Raw genomic sequence first — 19,916 nt, forward strand, 5'->3', positions numbered from 1 at the left:
ATTTCTTCTGGATATAGATCTAGAATTGGAATTACTGGGTCAAAGGATATGAACAATTTTATTGCTCTTTGGACATAGTACCATTCTGCTCTCCAAAAGTTTGGATCTGTTCACAACTCCACCAGCAATGTATCAATGTCCCAATCCTACAACCTCTCCAACACTGATCATTTTTCCTTTTTCTCTTTTTGACCAATCTGATAGGTATGAGATGATATCTTATTCATTGTTCTTCTAATTTGCAGTTCTCTGATCAATAATGATTTGGAGCATTTTTTTTCATATGATTATATATAGGTTTGATTTCTTCATTTGAAACCTGTCTGTGCATATCATTTGACCATTTATCAATTGGAGAATGACTTTTCTGACTTTATAAATTTGATGCAATTCTCTACATATTTTAGAAATGGGGAGCTACTTTTCTATTTCTTAATCTGTACAACACTGTTTTAATGACTGCCCCATCTATAATGGAGTTTTATATCTGGCACAGCTAGGATAACTTCCTTTGCAATTTTTTCATTAATTCCCTCAATATTCTTGATCTTTTGCTGCTCCAGATGAATTTTACTATTTGTTCTGTATATGTAAAAGAGTTTTTGATAGGGTTGGGGTTTTTTGGTATATTACTGAATAAGTAATTCACTTTAGGTGGAATTATCATCTTCATTGTATTGGTTCAGTTTTCCATGAGCAATCAACATGTTTTTCAATTGTTCTTTTCTGACTTTATTTGTGAAAAAAAAGTATTTTATAGCTGTCTTAATGATATTTTGGGGTTTATCTTGGCAGGGAGATTCTCACATATTTTATTTTGTCTTCAATTACTTTAAATGGAATTGTTTTCTATCTCTTGCTGCTGGACTTTGCTGATTATATTATAGAGGTGCTGATGATTTTATGTGTGTCTATTTTTACATCCTACAACTCAATTCAGGATTTTCTAGGGTTCTCTAAGGAAACAATCTTGTCATCTACTAAAGCTAACATTTCTTTCACAATATTGTATAATAGTCATGATAATGGGCATCCTTATTTCACCCCTTAACTTATTGAGAATGCTTCTATCCCATTATATAATGCTTGTTGATGTTTTTTGGTTAGCTCCTGCTTATCATTTAAGGAAAATTCCATTTATTCCTATGCTCTCTGTTGGTCTTTAATAGGAATGGAATCTGTACTTTGTCAAAGGCTTTTTTAGCATCTATTGAGGTAATCATATACTGTCTGTAACTTTTGTTTTTGATTTGGTCAATTATATGGATTGTTTTTCTGATATTGAACCATCCTTACCTATCTGGTATAAATTCTATCAATCCAGAGATTACTTTCTGTATCCCCCTGAAAAAATTTTATTAAAAATGTTTGTATCGATATTATTAGGGAGATTGGTCTGTAATTTGTTCTTTGTCTGTTTTGGGTTCTCCTGGTTTAGGTATCAGTGCCATGTTGGTGTCACAAGATGAATTTTGAAAAAATTCCTTATCCGCATATTTTTTTCAAATAATTTATAGGGAATTGGAGGTAATTGTTCTCTAAATGTTTGTTAGAATTCATCTGGCCCCAGGGGCAGCTAGGTGGCACAATGGACAGAGAATCAGCCCTGGTGTTAGGAGGGCCTGAGTTCAAATGTGACCTCAGACACTAAATAATTGCCTACCTCTATGATCTAGGACAAGACACTTGATCCCATTGCCTTAAGTAAATAAAGTTTTAAAAAAAGAATTCATCAGGCCCTAAAAGCTTTACTTAGAGAAGCCAGTGATAGCTCCTTCAATTTCTTTTTCTGAAATGGGATTATTTAAGTATTTTTCTTGTTCTGTTAATCAGTTTATAGTTTTGTTAATATCCATTCATTTCACTTATAGTGTCAGCTTTTGTCATATAATTGGATGTGGATGACATTTAACATTGCAGATTTCTTATCTTTTTAAAATTTATTTAATTTTTTAACCATATACACACGTACTTTGTTAACTTATAAAATTTCCTTCTACCTTCCTTTCCAACCCCCCTCTCCTCAGCAGCTAGCAGGTTAGCTTTGTATATATTTTTGATAAACATGTTTACAGATTAGTCATTTTTCAGTCTGAGGAATTGGGATTAAGGAAAAGAGATAATTTTTATAAAGTGTTAATCAGACTCAGAAGGGTTGGGTTTTTTGTTTTGATTTGTTTTGTTTTTCTTCCTCTGAATGGGGATTACATTGTCCATAGCTCATCTAATACAATTGTCCTAGCTCTCAGAATTGATGAGAAGAGCAGCTTCCATCAAGGTTGATCATCTCACAATATTGTTCTTAATGTGTACATTGTTCTCTTGGTTCTGCTTCCTTGGCTCAGCATCAGATCCTGTAACTCATTCCATGCTTCCCTAGAATTGAACCATTTATGGTTTCCTATAGAACAATAATATTCCATAGTATTCATGTGCCATAACTTGTTTAGCCATTCCCCAATTGATGGGTTATCCTCAGTTTCCAGTTCTTTGACACTTCCAAAAATGCTGCTATGAATATTTTGGAACATGTGGGACTTTTCCTATTTTTTTATGATTTCTTCTGGCTACTGGCCTAGAATTGGAATTGCTGGGTCAAAGGGAATGTACAATTTTATTGTTCTTTGGGCACAGTTCTATATTGCTTTCCAGAAAGGTTTGGATCTGTTCACAACTCCACCAGCAATGCATCAATGTCCCAATCCTCCTACAACCTCTCCAACATGGATCATTTTCCCTTTTTCTCATCTTGGCCAGTAAGATAGTTATAAGGTGATTCCTCATAGTTATTTTAATTTGCATTTCTCTAATCAATAATTATGTGGAACATTTTTTCATATGATTATATTAGATTTTAATTTCTTCATTTGAAAATTGTCTATTCAAATACTTTGACTATTTATCAATTGAGGAATGATTTGTAACCTTATAAATTTGATGCAAATTTCTATATATTTGAGAAATGAGACCTTTATCAGAACTCTTAGTTATGAAGATTATTTCTTAGCTTTCTGCTTTCCTTCTGATTTTGGCAGCATTAATTTTATTAGTGTAAAATATTTTTAATTTAATATAGTCAAATTTTTAATTTAGTATAATCAAAATAATTCATTGCTTGGACTTAAATTTATCCCCTTTATATAGATCTGATAGATAAAGTATTTCTTGGTCTATTGACTTATCTGTGGTGTCTCCCTTTATATCTAAATTCTATACCCATTTTGAACTTATTTTGGTATGTGATGTGAGACATGAGTCTATGCCTCATTTTTGCCATACTTTTTCCAGTTTTCCCAACAATTTTTGTCAAATAGTGAGTTCTTATCCCAAAAGCTAATGTCTTCAGGTTTGCCAAACAGTAGATTGTTGTAGTCATTTACTGCAGTTTCTTCTGAAGCTATTCTAATCCACTGATCTATTATTCTATTTCTTAACCAGTGCCAGGCAGTTTTGATGACTGTAGCTTTATAGTACAGTTTTAGATCTGGTAGAGCTAGTTCACCTTCCTTTTGACTTTTTTCCATCAGTTCCCTTGTCATTCTTGACCTTTTGTTGCCCCAGATGAATTTTCTTTATTTTTTCTAGTTTATGAAATTAGTGTTTTGGTATGCAGTGAATATGTAATTTAATCTGGGTAGAATTGTTATTTTTATTATATTAACTCAACCCAACCATGAGCAACTGACATCTTCCCAATTATTTAGATCCCACTAGATTTGGGTGTGAGAAGTGCTTTATAATTGTGTTCATATAGTTTCTAGGTTTGTCTTGGGGGGGGGGTAGATTCCCAAGTATTTAATATTGTCTATAGTTTCTTTAAATGGAATTTCTCTTTCTGTCTCTTGATCTTGGGCTTTGTTATTCATATATAGAAATGCTAATGATTTATGTGGGTTTATTTTGTATCTTGCTACTTTGTTGAATGTTTTACTTGTTTCAAGGAGTTTTTTAGATGATTTTCTCTGATTCTCTAAGTATACCATCATAGCACCTGCAAAGAGTGAAAGCTTTGTTTCCTTATCACCAATTCTTATTCCTTCAATTTCTTTTTCTTATTGCTGCAGCTAGCACTTCTAATATTACATTGAATAGTAATGGTGATAATGGGCATCCTTGTTTCACCCCAGATTTTATTGGAAATGCTCAGGTGTAGATTCCCATTACATATAATATTTGTTTCTGGTTTTAGATAGATACTATTCGTTATTTTTAGTTAGACTCCATTTATTCCCAAACTTTCTAGTGTTTTTAATAGGAATGGATGTTGTATTTTATCAAAGGCTTTTCCAGCATCTCTTGAGATAATCATGATTTCTATTGGTTTTGTTATTGATATGTTCAATTATGTTGAGTGTTTACCTAATATTGAATGATCCCAGTCTACCTGGAATAAATCCTACTGATAATGGTGTACTATCAAAGTAATAACTTGTAGTTTCATTGCTAAAATTTTAGATAAGATTTTTGCATCAATATTCATTAGGGATATTAGTCTATAATTTTCTTTGTCTGTTTTGGTTCTTTCTGGTTTAGATAACAGCTCCACCTTGGTGTCATAAAAGGAGTTTGGCAGAACTTCTATTTTTTTTAAAATAGTTTATGTAAAGTAGGATTTAATTGTTCCTTAAATTTTTGGTAGAATATACTTGTAAATCCATCTGGATGTGAAGCTTTTTCTTAGGGATTTTATTGTTGGTTTCTTCAATTTCTTTTTCTGGGGGTTATTTAAGTAATTCATTTGCTCTCCTTGCTAATCTAGACAGTTTGTATTTTTATAAGTATTCATACATTTCTCTCAGGTTATCCAATTTATTGGCATCCAGTTCAGCAAAATAACTCCAAATTTTCTCTTTAATTTCTTCCTCATTGGTGGTTAGTTTACACTTTTCATTTTTGACATTAATAATTGGGTTATCTTTTTTTAAATCAGAATAACCAAAGGTTTATCTATTTTTATTACTTTTTCATAAAACCAACTCAATTTTATTTATGAGTTGAATGGTTTTCCTGCTTTCAGTTTTATAAATCTCTCCCTTGATTTTCAGAATATCTAATTTGGTATTTAATTGGGAATCTTTAATTTGTTCTTTTACTAGGTTTTTTTTAGTTGCCTACCCAATTCATTGATCTCTCCTTTCTCTGTTTTATTCATATAGGCATTTAGAGATAGAAAGTTTTCCCTCAAAACTGACTTGACTGCATCCCCTAAATTTTGGTATGATGTCTCATTAGTATCATTTTCTTGAATCTTATTATTACTTCTATTATTTGTTGTTTGATCCACCCATTATTTAAGACATAACTATTTAATTTCCAATTAGCTTTTTGTTTATCTTTCCATGACCCTTTATTACATATAATTTTTATTGCATCATGGTCTGAGAAGTATGTATTTATTATTTCTTCCTTTCTGCATTTGATTATAAGGATTTTGTGCCCTAGTATATAGTCAATTTTTGATTCAGGTGCCATGCACTGCCAAGAAAATGGTATATTCTTTTCTATCCCCATTATATTTCCCAGAGGCAAATCATATCTAAATTTTTTAAGATTTCATTAACCTTCTTGACTTTTTTTCTTGTTTATTTTGTGGTTAGATTTATATAGCTCTGAGAGAGGGAGGTTGAGGGCCCCCATTAGTAAAATTTTGTTATCTATATCTCCTTGTAATTAATTCAGCTTTTCCTCTAGGAATTTGGATGCTATAATGATAGGTACATACATATTTAGCAATGATATAGCTTTATTATCAATGGCATTTTAAGAAGATGAAGTTTCTTTCTTTATTCCTTTTAAAAAGATCAATTTTTGCTTTTACTTTATCTGAGATCAGGATCGTTATGCCTGATTTTTTTTTACTTCAGTTGAGGCATAATTTATTTTGCTCCAATCTTTTACCTTTACCCTGTGTGTGTCTCTCTCTGCTTCAGATGTATTTCTTGTAATCAACATGTTGAAGGAATCTGGTTTTTATTTCCTTCTGCTATTTGCTTCCATTTATGGGACAGGTTATCCCATTCCCATTTACAGTTAAGATTACTAATTTTGTATTTCCCTCTGTGTTATGTTCCTCCATTTATATTTTTCTCTTTCCTCTTATTTCTCCTTACCAAATTTTGCTCCCTATTCTCTTAGACTTTTCTTTTAAAATTTAATTTTCAGTTTTTTTTCACTTATGCCTTTGTCTTCATTTTCCCTTTTATCATCCCCTTTTCCCCTTATCTTTTCATTCCCCCATTCTCCCCTTTCCTGTAGATTAGGAGAGAATTTTTTAAACCTAAGAGGGAATGTATCTTATTTCCCCTCTGGGCCAAATCTATTAAATGAAACTTCCTCTTCAATTTTTTCAGCCTTTGTATTTTGTTTGATGTAATCTTGTAGTCTTGTAGATTCATCTGTTCCTGTTTGTTCAATTCCAATTTTTAGCATTTTATTTTCTTCAAATACCTCTTGTGTTCCTTTTTCAAAGGTATTGAATTCTCTGGTCAGTTTTTCATAATTTTCCCATATGACTCACCTTTCTTTTTTCCATTTTTCTTCTTCCTCTCTTCTTTGGTTTTCAAATTCTTTTTTAAGCTTTTCAATGAGCTTTTTATTTGAATCCAATTTATAGACTGCTTTGATACCTCCTCTGTGAGTGATTTTTTTTCATTGATTTCTTCTTCAGACATGGTATTGTTTTCATCTTTGTTTGAAAAGTACTTTTCTATAGTGAGCCCTCTTTTTTGCTCATCTTTGTTATTTTTAGCTCTGTTCCTGGGGTATAGGGAGTACATATCCAAGACTTTTTTTTTTTGACTGATGCTGGGATCTTATCCCTGGCTTATCATTGACCAAGATGTTCCCTTTACAACCCAGACCTTGCCTTTGCATAGGTTTGTTTCCTCCTTTATTTCCAGGTTCTGATTTAACAGTAGTTTGTTCCTGACCCAAATCCTGTCTTTTGCTTTGGCATCCCTAGGTTTAAACTTTGGGATTGGGAACCTCCCTGCTGGCTTGTTGTCTAACTGCCAGGACCTCTGTTGTTGCTAAATTGTGGGCACCTGGATTGCACTATGGCTAAAAGCCTTCCTGCTCTCCTGCCTCCTGGACTTTACTTCCCCCAGTGAGTCAGACCTTCACTGAAGATCCTCCATGATGTCTACCACTGAAAACTTCTTTGAATCTTTTCTTTTTCTTGGTGGGTTTTGTAGCTTAAATGTCAGAATAGAGGCTTCATTATCTCTGCTAGGGAAAAGCTGTAGGAGCATGTTAGCTTCACACAATCATCTTGGTTCCATCCCAGAAGTCCTTAAATTGTTGATTATTTTTATGATTTGTTGTTTGATATATTTATTCCCTAAAATTGTTATTTAGTTTCCAATTAATGCTGAGTTTTATTTTCCATGACCATTTATTACATGTAGTTTTTATTTCATCATGATCTGAAAAGGGATGCATTTAAAATTTCTGATTTCCTGCATTTGATTGTGGGGGTTTTTATGACCTAATACAAGGTCAATTTTTTGTAGGTGACAGGAACCACAGAGAAGAAAGTATATTCCTTTCTATCCCCCTTCAATTTTGTTCAGAGATCCCATATCTTATATGTCTCTCATAGCTTATATTTTATATGAGATATAAGAAATCTCTTATTTTCCAAAATTTCATTCACCTTCTTAACTGCTTTCATCTTTATTTTTTACTTACATTTACCTAATTCTGAGAGAGGGAGATTGAGGTCTCCCACTAATATGGTTTTGTGGTCTATGTCTTCCTATAAATCATTTAGGTTTTTAATCTAAGAATTTGCATGCTATACCACTTGGTGCATATATGCATAATATTGATACTTCTTCATTACATATGTACCTTTTAAGAAGATGTAGTTTCTTTCCTTATCCTTTTTAATGAGATCTACTTTTGCTTTTGCTTTGTCTGAGATCAGGTTTGCTACCCTGCTTTTCTTAGTTCAGTTGAAGAATAATATATTCTGTGCCAGCCTTTTTTATTTACCATGCATTTATCTCTCATTTCTGATGTATTTCTTGTAAACAATATATTGTAGAATTCTGTTTTATAATCCACTCTTCTATCAATTTTCATTTTATAGAAGAGTTCGTCCCATTCACATAAACAATTAAGATTACTAATTATATATTTCCCTACATCTTCTTTTTCTCCACATTGTACTTTTCTCCCTCTTTTTCCTCTATCCCTCCTCACCAATATTTTGTTTCTTTTTGCTGCCTCTCAATTTGCCCTTTCTTCTATCACTTCTCTTCCCTTTTCCTCTCCCTTTCCAATTTTACTTGATTTTTTTTTAGGTTTTTGCAAGGCAAACAGGGTTAAGTGTCTTGGCCAAGGCCACACAGCTAGGTTATTATTAAGTGTCTGAGACAGGATTTGAACCCAGGTACTCCTGACTCCAAGGCCCTTGCTTTATCCACTACACTACCTAGCTGCCCTTTACTTGATTTTTTAAAAAAAAATATTTGCTTCTCTTTAACTTTTCCTTTCCTTTTCCTTTCCCCTTTTCTTTTATCAACCTCTCTTTCCCCTTTTTTCTATCCTCCCATTTCCCTATAAGGTTGGATAGATTTCTTAACTGAATTAGAATGTATTCTATGTCTTTTTTGATCCAAATCTGTTTAGAGTAAGATTGACCCAATGCTTACACCCTCTTTTCTCTCTATTATAATAGATCCTTTGTTCCTCTTCATTTGGTGTTATTGAACCTTTAATTCCTCTGCCTTCTTCTCCAGTATAATTCTCTTTTTCATATTCTAATTGATTCAAACCTATTTTATACCCACATCCTTTGTCAAAGTACAAACCTTTTATCTGTCCTGATAGAATCAAGTGTTGATCAACTGATTAATAGATTTATAAATTTAATTACATCTTAATCACTTCATACCCATTCTCTCTTTCTAAGTAACTTCCCTCAACTGTCACATTAGAAATACATTTCTCTAGAAACATAATCTCATCAAATTATAATCCATATATATCCATTACCCTCCTTCCAAATCCAATCCCTACAACAATCCCCATAGAAATAAAATACTCGTGAGTTAAAGTATTATAATATAATATAATTATATTATAATATAATTATAATATAGGGGCAGCTAGGCAACACAGTGGATAGAGCACTGGCTCTGAGGGGGGGACCTGAGCTCAAATCTGGCCTTATATACTTAATAAGTAGCTAGAGTGTGATCTTGGGCAAATCACCTAACCCCATTGCCTTGCAAAAAAACAAAAAAAGTATCATTACATTATAATTGATTTATACCCATCCCCCTCTGTCTAAATATGCTCCTTTCAACTTTCCTAAGAGAGATATAATTCTTTTTTTTTTTTTTTTAGGTCTTTGGCAAGGTAAATGGGGTTAAGTGGCTTGCCCAAGGCCACACAGCTAGGTAATTATTAAGTGTCTGAGACTGGATTTGAACCCAGGTACTCCTGACTCCAAGTCCGGTGCTTTATCCACTACGCCACCTAGCCACCCCTATAATTCTCTTTTTTAAAAAATGTATTTATTTATTTATTTTCATCCATATGTACATGCATGTTTTTAAGTGACAAAATTTCCTTCCACCCTCCCTTCCCACACCCCTCCCCTCAGCAGTGACCAATCAGGTTAGCATTGTACATACACATTTTGATAAACATGTTTACAGAATAGTAATTTTCAGTATGAGAAATTAGGATTAAAGGGAAAAGATACATAAGAGATAACTTTAATAAAGTGTTCATCAAATTCTGATGAATTGTTTTTTGTGAGTGTGTTCTCTTTTGTTTTTTCTTCCTCTGGATGGGGATAATATAATCCATAGCCAGTCTAATACAGGTGTCTTAGCTCTCTGGACTGCTGAGAGGAGCTGTTTCCATCAAAGTTGTTTATCTCACTGTATTGTTGATGTATACATTGTTCTCTTGGTTCTACTCCCTTTGCTCATCATCAGATCCTGTAAGTTATTCCACACTTCTCTAGAGTCAGACTATTTATGGTTTCTTACAGAACAATAGTATTCCATAGTATTCATGTACCATAACTTGTTTAGTCATTCCCCTATTGATGGGCATCCCCTCAATTTCCAATTCTTTGCCACTACAAAAAGAGTTGCTATGAAGATTTTGGGTCACGTAAGACTTTTCCTTTTTTTTTATAATGTCTTCTGGATATTGAGCTAAAATTGGAATTACTGGGTCAAAGGGTATGTAAAGTTTCATTGCTCTTCAATGTCTCAATCCTCCCACAACCTCTCCAGCATTGATCATTTTCCTTTATTCTCTTCATGCCCAATCTAATAGGTGCAAGATGATATCTCATTGTTATTTTAATTTGCAAAAGAAATTTAATTCTCAGGAGTAGTAAATATTGTTCTTCTATGTAGGGATACAGACTATTTAATATGATTGAATAATGATTTTTTTCTCTTTACCTTTTTCCACATTTTTATAGTCTTGTATTTGAATATCATTTTCCATCTGGTTCTGATCTTTTTTTCCAGGTAAGTTTGAAATTTCTCTATTTCATTGAAAATCTATCTTTTCTATGAATGTATATATTGAATTTTGTTGGGCAGTCGATCCTTGTTTGTAATCCAAGATTTTTTGCCCTCTAGAATATGATATTTCAATTCTTCTGATCTTTTAATTTTAAATCTGATAAGTCCTGTGTAATCTTGACTGTGGTTCCCTGGTATTTAAATTGTTTCTCCCTGAAAATTCTAAAATTTGATTAAAATATTACTTGGATCTTTTATTTGGGTAATTGCTGGTTTATTTCGAGGATTATTTTAGCTTCTTATTATAGGATAATAGGGCAGTTTTCTATGAAAATTTCCTGTAAGTTATTGTCCAAGACCTTTCTTTCTGATCATGGCTTTCAAGTAGACCAACAATTCATAAATTATCTCTCTTGGATCTAGGTTCTAGGTCAGTCATTTTTCTTAAAAATTATTTTTCATTTTTTAATTTTTTTCAGATTTTTGGTTTCATTTGATGGAAATTTGGTGTGTCATAGCATCATTTGTTCCATTTGTCCTAGTCTAATTTTGAGAGTTTTATTTTCCTCATTTACCTTTTTTATTTCCTATTCCTATAAGTTAATTTTACTTTTAGAGGCATTATTTTCTTTTCCAATTGGCCTATTTTAATTTTGATGAATTATTTTCCTTTTCCAGTTGACCAGTTTTACTTTTTGATGAGTTATATTCCTTTTCCATTTAGTCATTTTTCCTTTTAATGGAGCTTATTTTTTCAGTCATTTCCCCCCCACAAATCTCTTGCATTACTTTTCTCAATTTTTCTTTTTCTTCTCTTCTTTGGTTTGGAAAATCCTTTTCAAACTCTTCCAAAAAGTCTTTTTGGATTTAAGAGCAATTCATAAATCGCTTTGAGGTCTTACATGTAGGCATTTTATTACTGCTTTCCTCTTCTTAGATGGTGTTTTTATAATACCTAGTACTTTGTGGGGGGAGCATCACTTATTTTGATAATTGAACTCTGTTCCTGAGGCACAGGAGATATACCCAAGCTTTTTATACTAAGGGGCTTGAGGTTGGTCCCTGGTACATCTGGTACTTTAGATGCTAGTTATTTGTTCCCAGCTTCAGGGTAGCGCAACCCAGACTTGCCTGTTGCATCAACATTCCTGGGGTTTGATCTTTGTCTTCCAACCTAGGTTTCTGGCCCTCACTGTTGCCCTGCTGAGCCCAAACTAGGGATATGCTGTGGGTAAGTGCCTTCTATTGACTTTCCAGCCCTCTTACCTATACTGCCCTTGAATCCATTTGAGATAGAATTTTCCTGGATATCTTGAACTGAGAACTAGCACCAGCTAGTGTGTATGTGGTTTCTGTAGCTTTAGAATCTATTTAGAGGCTTCATTTAAAGTTTTTTTTGGAAAAAGTGCTAGAAGTTTCCTAACTTTATTCTACAATCCTGATTCCCCCTTCCCCCCCATTTTTTAAAAAAAATTAGTTTAGTATTTTTATTTTCCTCCCAGTTACATGTAAAAACAATTTTAACATTCATTTTTAAGATCTTGATTTCCAACTTCTCTCCCTTCTTCATGTCCTACCCTATCATTGAAAAAGCAAACATTTTAGTATTGGTTATAAATGTGTAGTTATGCGAAACATTTCTATAATAATCATGTTGAGAAAGAAAATATACACCATTATCTCTCCCCCCCAAAAAAAAAAACAAACCTCAGTAAAAATAAAGTAAAACAAAAGAACTATCAATTCTTTCTCTGGGAATGTAGAGCATTCTTCATTATAAGTTCTTCAGAGCTGTCTTGGGTCACTGTATTGCTGAGAAAAGCTAAATCATCCTTGATTGATTACTATATTGCTCTAACTTTGGACACAGTATATTTAGTTGTCTAGCCTATTTCTTGATTAGGAACTTTATATTAAAATTGGCCTCTGTTTACCTGGGTATGTAGAGACACTGTCTTAAGCTTCAGGCTTTTTTCATGTTATTTTACAAGATAGATATGTTCTGAGACAGACCTTGGGGTCTGTAAGTTTTTGATGCTGCCAAAGGGCTGTGATCCAGGAAGAGTTTTGATCACTGCTCTCCTGGTCTTTATTTAGCAAAATTCAACATTCCTTGCAATTGCAAGCACTTGCACATTCTTCTCTACCTTGGAACTGTGACTAGAACCCCTCTTCCAACCCCTTGCGGCCAAACACAAGTACTGTTCTCAATCTTTTAACTATAATCCAGAACTACATATGAATAATGAAGTTGGCACAGTGCCCAGACCTGCACTGAGTGCCAAAAACGGAACCTGCAATCTTTTTTTGGCCAATGATCCAACCACTTGACCCTTCTCTGAACTGAGAGCTTCCAACATTTTTTCTTCCATGTAGTAATTGCCTTCCAAATAGTAACTGCTTCACTCCTTATGATGCCACCACATGTCCTCCAGGCCAGCCCCAATTATGCTGACTTCCCAATTTGTCTTAGGGTGGAAAATGCCTTACCCAATAATTTGTTAATTGCTGTTCTAGAATTAAATTTGAGGCATTCTATTGAAGTTGTTTGGAGAGGAATATCTAGAGTTTGACTGGGTAACTGTTTACACTCTGCTATCTGAGCTCCATCTACCAGTTTAAGATTACATTAAAAAAGCAGTCTGTGATAAGACTAGAGCTCATGAGTGAGCAATCCCAATTGAGTTGGATATATAAAGATTATATCAATATAATAACTGAGTCTTCTGAAACTATGACATCAAGTGAGAGTATATTGAGAGAAGAGAATAATTCTTCTATTGAGCTGAAAGCTGACTCATTTCAACTTCTTCCCATTTGCTCCTATAAAGCTCTCTAGCTTTATACAGAATATGACTAATTCCTCTTCCATAATATACCTGTTCATACATTTGAAGACCAGAGCAGGAATTTAGAAATGTCAGGGACTCAGAAGACATCTATTTTAGATTCCTTATTTTATACATATGAAACTAATAAAGCACAAAAAATTTTAACATGGTATAAGAACTTGTAACTTTTAGAAATAGGACTTGAATTTAGGTGTAGATAATAAGTTTTCACAAAATCTTCTCAAAAATGTATTGATTTATTTCAAGTGATAATCAACATATACTATTTCAAGATTTCTGAACCTCCTTCTAATCACTTTCTACATATCTCAGTATATAAATAAACCTCTGACAGAAAGAAATATCAATTAAGAGTTACTCCATGTATAAGTAAGACCAGTAGAATACCCTAGAATTAGAATTTCTGGAAATTCTGGAAATTATGCTTTTATTAAATATCTTATAAGCAAGTATTTCCCCTCTGTTCTTTTAATATAAACTTCCATTCACATCTAAAAGTGAGTCAAAGTAAGATTTACTCTAATAAGCCAATGGCAGCCTGTGCAGCAAAGTAAGAGGGTACTGGTTAATGTTTAACAATTGGTTCTACAAAACCAAAAACAAATATGTACGGATAACCTACAAATTTAATCTATATTTTAAATCATTATTTAACTGAGACATTGAATAAAAATAATCAAACCTTTGTTTGTAATGTTTGCTGAATTCCAAGGTGTAAATACTCACATATTTTAATTTAATAATTCAAAAGTGATTCCCAAGTGCTGATAAGTTATGGCTCAAGCACATTCTTATGCCACAGTCTCATTCCTAAAGAATAACTTTACAAATTTGATCTGGGAATTACACTTTTACAAATTGTTGGTGTTCATTGCTGTCAGATGCATTGTTATAAAAGCATTTGTAAGTTTGAGAAGGGCAAATAAAAAAGTTCATTGCCTAGTAAAATTTGGCAGGCTAATGATATCGTTTTCCATTTGCAAAGCTGCTTTATTGAAACTTTTTTATAACCTTGAAAACCAAGCCATTCTTGGACTACATTAATATGGGATTGGGGCATCTTTTTGCTTTTTCTACAACCTGGTTCAAGTTCCTATTTATTTCCTCATTTGTAAGTCAGATAAGAGCAGATACAAAATACTTTGAACTTTTCATAAACTCTTTCAATTTCATCACCAATTTTCTGGACAATTTCATGTCTACACTGTTAGGAATATTGTACCTTAAACCAACCAAAAATAGCATTTAGTTGTTGCTTCTTATTAACTTTATCAAACTGAATTTTAAAATGCATGTCAATCAATGGAAGAAACAAATATGAATGTAATAGAAGGAAAGAATTCAATCAAAGTATTTGGTGAAATCAAAACTAGAATAGAATGCATATTTTACTCTCTGCCCCAGACTCTTTATTCAAAAAGTCTCATTTCAAAGAAAAGAGAGATTCAAAATTCATTCTTTAGCTTTCAAAAATAAAGATAGGGATTGAAAAGAATATAAAATGTCAGATTTAAAGAGAATCAGATTTTTGCTAAGTCTATCCTCTCCTCTCCTGATTTATTTATCCCTTTCTTATTGAAGCCTATTGATTTTGAATTTTGACTCTACTTCATATGATTTAAGAATCTTTGAAAAAGTCACTTAATTTCACTAAGGTTATGTGTCTTCATCAGTAAAAAGTAGTTAGAGAAGATAATAGCTAAACTCTCTTCTAGTTCAAAATTCTATGATGTTATGATAAAACTGAATTTTGGATAAAATTATTATAATCTCTCTCACTTTACTTTTTCTTTCATCCTTACTCCAGGCCTGATGGGAAACATCATTTCTTTGGGCTGGGGAAATAAGAAAGAAAATGATCTCTCGAGACAGTTTTTCACAATAGGTACAGCAGAAGAGTACCATGTTAGTCACATGCTTCACCTTGCTATCATTTTCCATGAACTACAGGGCAATGATCTAAGTATGGGAGAATGAGATCAACTGTCCCTGTCAGCAGCAGGACAGCAGTGAAAAATCAAATCACTGACTCTGGGAAATTGCATCTAATTCTAAGTTTACCTATATCCTGATTCTATCCACTATGACATTAGTATCAAATGCAGAATTCTCAAAAAAACATTTATTTTCATGTGATGGTTAACCCTGACTAATTTTTCAGTGAAACATCAAATTTGAACTCTGTTTGATGTACACTTCTTTTCCCATTTAAAGGAGGACTGGTATGATCGTTTATTAGAACCCTTTATTCTAGTTAGTTTCTGTACCATAAGGGAATTTCTCAAGTCTAGAAATGTCAAGCAGGACACCATTCTGTAGATGTATTATTATGTTTCATTTTCATTATTATGTACTAAATATGCTTAAATTCACAATATTAAATGTGCTTTATATCATTACACTTTTCTGAAGCTTTGGAAAGCTGAGTTCATTTTACCAAGGAGAGAGGGTGTTGGTTAATGTTTAACAATTAGTTCTACAAAACCAAAAACAAATAAGTAGGGATAACCTAAAAATTTAGTCTATATTTTAAATCATTTTCTTACCCAAGACACTGAATAAAAATAATCAAGCCTTAGTTTGTAATGTTTGCTGAATTCCAAGTTGTAAATACTCATATATTTTAATTTAATAATTTAAAAGTGATTCTCAAGTGCTGATAAGTTATGGCTCAAGCACATTCTTATTCCACAGTCACATTCTTAAATAACAGGGGTAACTGTTGTCACTATTCTGCTGAATAAAACTTCAGTTATCTTATACAAAGATAAGGTTGAATTGGGTACAGTATTTTACATAAAATGTGATACCATAAACCAATTAGGAAAACAAAGGTTAGTCCATGTGTCAGATGTATGGATCAAGGAGTTTATGACCAAAGAAGAGATAGTGAGCATTATAGATTGCAAAATGGATAATTATGATTACTTAAATATAAAAAAATTGCACAAACAAACCAATGCACATAAGATTAGAAGGAATGCAGAAAATATGGGAAAAGATGTTCACCATTAGTGTTTCTGATAAAGTACTCATTTATATAAAATATAGAGAATTGAGTCAAATTTATAAGAATACAAAGTTATTCCCCAATTGATAAAAAGTCAAGGGATATTCACAGGAAGTTTTCAAATAAAGAAATTGAAGCTATCTATAGTCATATGAGAAAACACTCCAAATCATTATTGATGAGAGAACTGCAAATTAAAATAAATCTGATGTACTACCTCATGTATCAAATTGGCTAAAATGACAAAAAAGGAAAATGATCAATATTGGAGAGGATGTGGGAAAACTGAGATACTAATGTACTGATGGTGGAATTATGCACTGTTCCAACAATGATAGAGAGCAATTTGGAATTTTGCCCAAAGGGCAATAAAACTTTGCATATCCTTTGATCCAACCATATCACTCCTAGGTCTGTATCCCAAACAGATCATTAAAAGAAAGAAAAGACTCACATTTAGAAAAATATTTATGGCAGCTCGTTTTTTTTGTAGCAGCAGAGATTTGGAAATGGAGGGGATGTTAATCATTTGGAGAATGGTTAAACAAGGTATTGTATAATATGAATGTTATGGAATACCACTGCTCTATGAGAAATCATGAGTGACTGGAAATTAGTGAAGCTTGGGAAGATTTATATGAATTGATACTGAGTGAAGAGAGCAGAATGAGATCATTATACACATTAACAACAACTTTGTGAGATGATCCACTCCAATGGATACAGCTACTCTCAGCAGTTCAGTGAACAAGGACAATACTGAGAGACCTATTATGGAAAATGCCATCCACATCCAGAGGGAAAAACTATGGAGCCTGAATGAAGAACAAAACATAATTTCAAATTTTCTTGTATATTTTTTCTTTCTTTTTCATGGTTTTTCTCCTTTAATTCTAATTCTTTTTTGATAGCATGACTAATATGAAAACAGGATAAATATGATTTTACATGTACAACTCATATAAGATTGTGCGTTTCAATGGGGAGGAAAGAGGGAAGTGAAGGTGGTAGATCTCAAAAGTTTGCAAAAGGATGAATGTAGAAAACTACCTTTACATTTCATTGGAAAAAAAATAAAGTAAATCAATTGTCAAAAAAGAAAAGATTTAGTAGCTTTTTACTACCCTTAAGATAGAATTCAAATGCCCTACACTTGATATTTAATATCCTTTACAGTCTAGTACTTGTTCTCATTCTAGTTTCATTACACATTATTCCCTACCACAAACTTTTCTCTATGTAGACTTAATATCTTACTTCCAGATTTTGTGGCTTTGCAAAGGCACTATTTTGTACCTAGAATCCTGTGGCTCAAAGTCTCAGAATAACTTGTTTCCTTTAAGGCTCATTTCAAATGCCACCTTATTTAAGTCACATTTGCTGATGGCCATTCTTGTTAGTATGCTCATCTCAAATTATTTTTTATTTTAAACATTTTATATGTATACTTATCTGTAGGCATATAATATTCCTCTAGTAGATTGTAAGCCACATGAATACAGATTATCTCACTTTTGTATTTAGGATATGGTAGGTGTCTAAAAGTGCTTGTTAGATATTCTAGACTTCTGGCCAAGCTGGCAGAGAGAATACAGGCACTGTGTTAGGTGCTCCTCTTTCCCCCTCAAAAATAACATGAAAGAAACTTCTTAACAGAAATTTCATTGACAAAACCCAGAAAGAGAAGCAAGGAAAAGAACACCTACCAACAATGTCTGCATCAGGGGACTGTGGGTGAACTGGGAGATGAGAGCAGAGGGTCAGCACAGGGACAGTAGAAAGGGGAAAGCCAGAGGACCAGCCTCTGCCATGGATTTTGGTGAGTGGCACGTGCAAGATCCAACTTTAGCTGCAAAATCCTTGGCTGTGGGGGAAAGGAGCTATGGGAGGGCAAGTTCAAGCACAGAGAGTTTCAGAGCACACCTGGAAAAAAATCATCTGGACCCTGGACCAGAGCTCCATCTTTTCAGCAGAGCCCTTTATACAGAACAAACAATAAACCACCCCCCAACCCCTCAGTCTCAGATGTGGGTAATAGAATTCACTCAAAAGAAAGAAGGATTGATTTCCTTCCCCTAGGGCTCAGCACATTGTTCAAGGTCAACTCAATCCCTGCTACTGAGGGCCTCAAACACTCCAGAGAAAGCAACTAGCACTCCCTACTGGCGCACCCTTGAAATTACTAAACCAAGAGAACAAAGCCTCTAGGATCTTCAAAAGAAAATCTCTGAGAGCTAATTTTCCCCAATGCAAGATCCTAGAAAGATGAAGAAAGACCAGTATAAGGGGGGGGGCATGTAAAAATATTTAGAAGTAAGATTCTAACCCAGAGAGAACTAGCTCTTTCAAGGAGAATATTAATTGGTCTCCCAGAAAGACTTCCTTGAAGGAAATCAGGAAGGAGTTTCAAAATCATTTGGAAAAATTGGGAAAAGAAACTTAAGAGAAAATTAACACCTTGCAAGAGAAAATTAACATCTCACAACAAGAAAACAAATGCTTAGAAAATACAATTGGACAAATACAAAATGAGAATAACTCTCTCAGATCTTCAATTGGGCAAATAAAAAAGAAAATGATTCTCTCAAAACAATACTTGGGCAAATGGAAAACTTCAAAAATAGAATTGACTAACTGGAGAAGGAGTTTCAAAAGGTAAATGAAGAAAATTCTTCTCTTAAAAAAATGAATGGAATCAGTGGATACTAATGACTTCATGAGTCAACAAGATTCAGTTAAATCCAAAAGATCGAAAAAAATAGAAAAAATGTAAAATAACTCATCAGCAAAACCATTTACCTTTAGAACAGATCAAGAAGGGACACCTGGAGAATTAAAGAACTTCCTGAAAACCTTGAAGAGAATAAAAAGGCTTGGACCTAACATTACAGGATGTAGTGATGGAAAATTGCCCTGATATCATGGAACCATAGGGAACAATAGTTATTGAAAGAATACAGCGATCCCTTCCTGAAAGAGATGCTAAAATGAAAACACCAAAGAATGTTGTGGCCAAATTTCAGAACTATCAGATAAAAGAGAAAATTCTGGAAGCAACCAGAAAGAAACAATTTAAATACCAAGGAGCCACAATAAGAATTATTCAGGTCCTGGCTACATCAACATTAAGGGATAGAAGGGCCTGGAATGAGATATTCTGAAGAGCAAGGGAGCTTGGAATACATCCAAGAATCTACTATCTGGAAAAACCGAGGCTTCTCTTCCAGGGGAAAAGATGGACATTTAACAAAATGCGAGACTTTCAACTTTTTCTGATGAAAAAAACCAGAGTTTAATAGAAAATTTGGACATCACACAGGAGGCTCAAGACACACATGAAAAGGTTAAAAAAAGTGGGGGATCAAGGAAAAAAACTTATCCAATAAGATGAACCTAGCTTTATAACCACTTGGGAGAAAGATTCTCATAACTCTTGAGAATAGTAACTCTATTAGAGAGAATATACTTAGCCAGAAATGATGGACACTCATAACTTTTCTGTGACTTAGACAGAATGATTTAAAAACAATACCTCCTTAAAAAGGTGGACAGTAA

The sequence above is a fragment of the Macrotis lagotis genome, chromosome 1, assembly GCF_037893015.1.
Source record: "Macrotis lagotis isolate mMagLag1 chromosome 1, bilby.v1.9.chrom.fasta, whole genome shotgun sequence".
Lineage (NCBI taxonomy): Eukaryota > Metazoa > Chordata > Mammalia > Peramelemorphia > Peramelidae > Macrotis > Macrotis lagotis.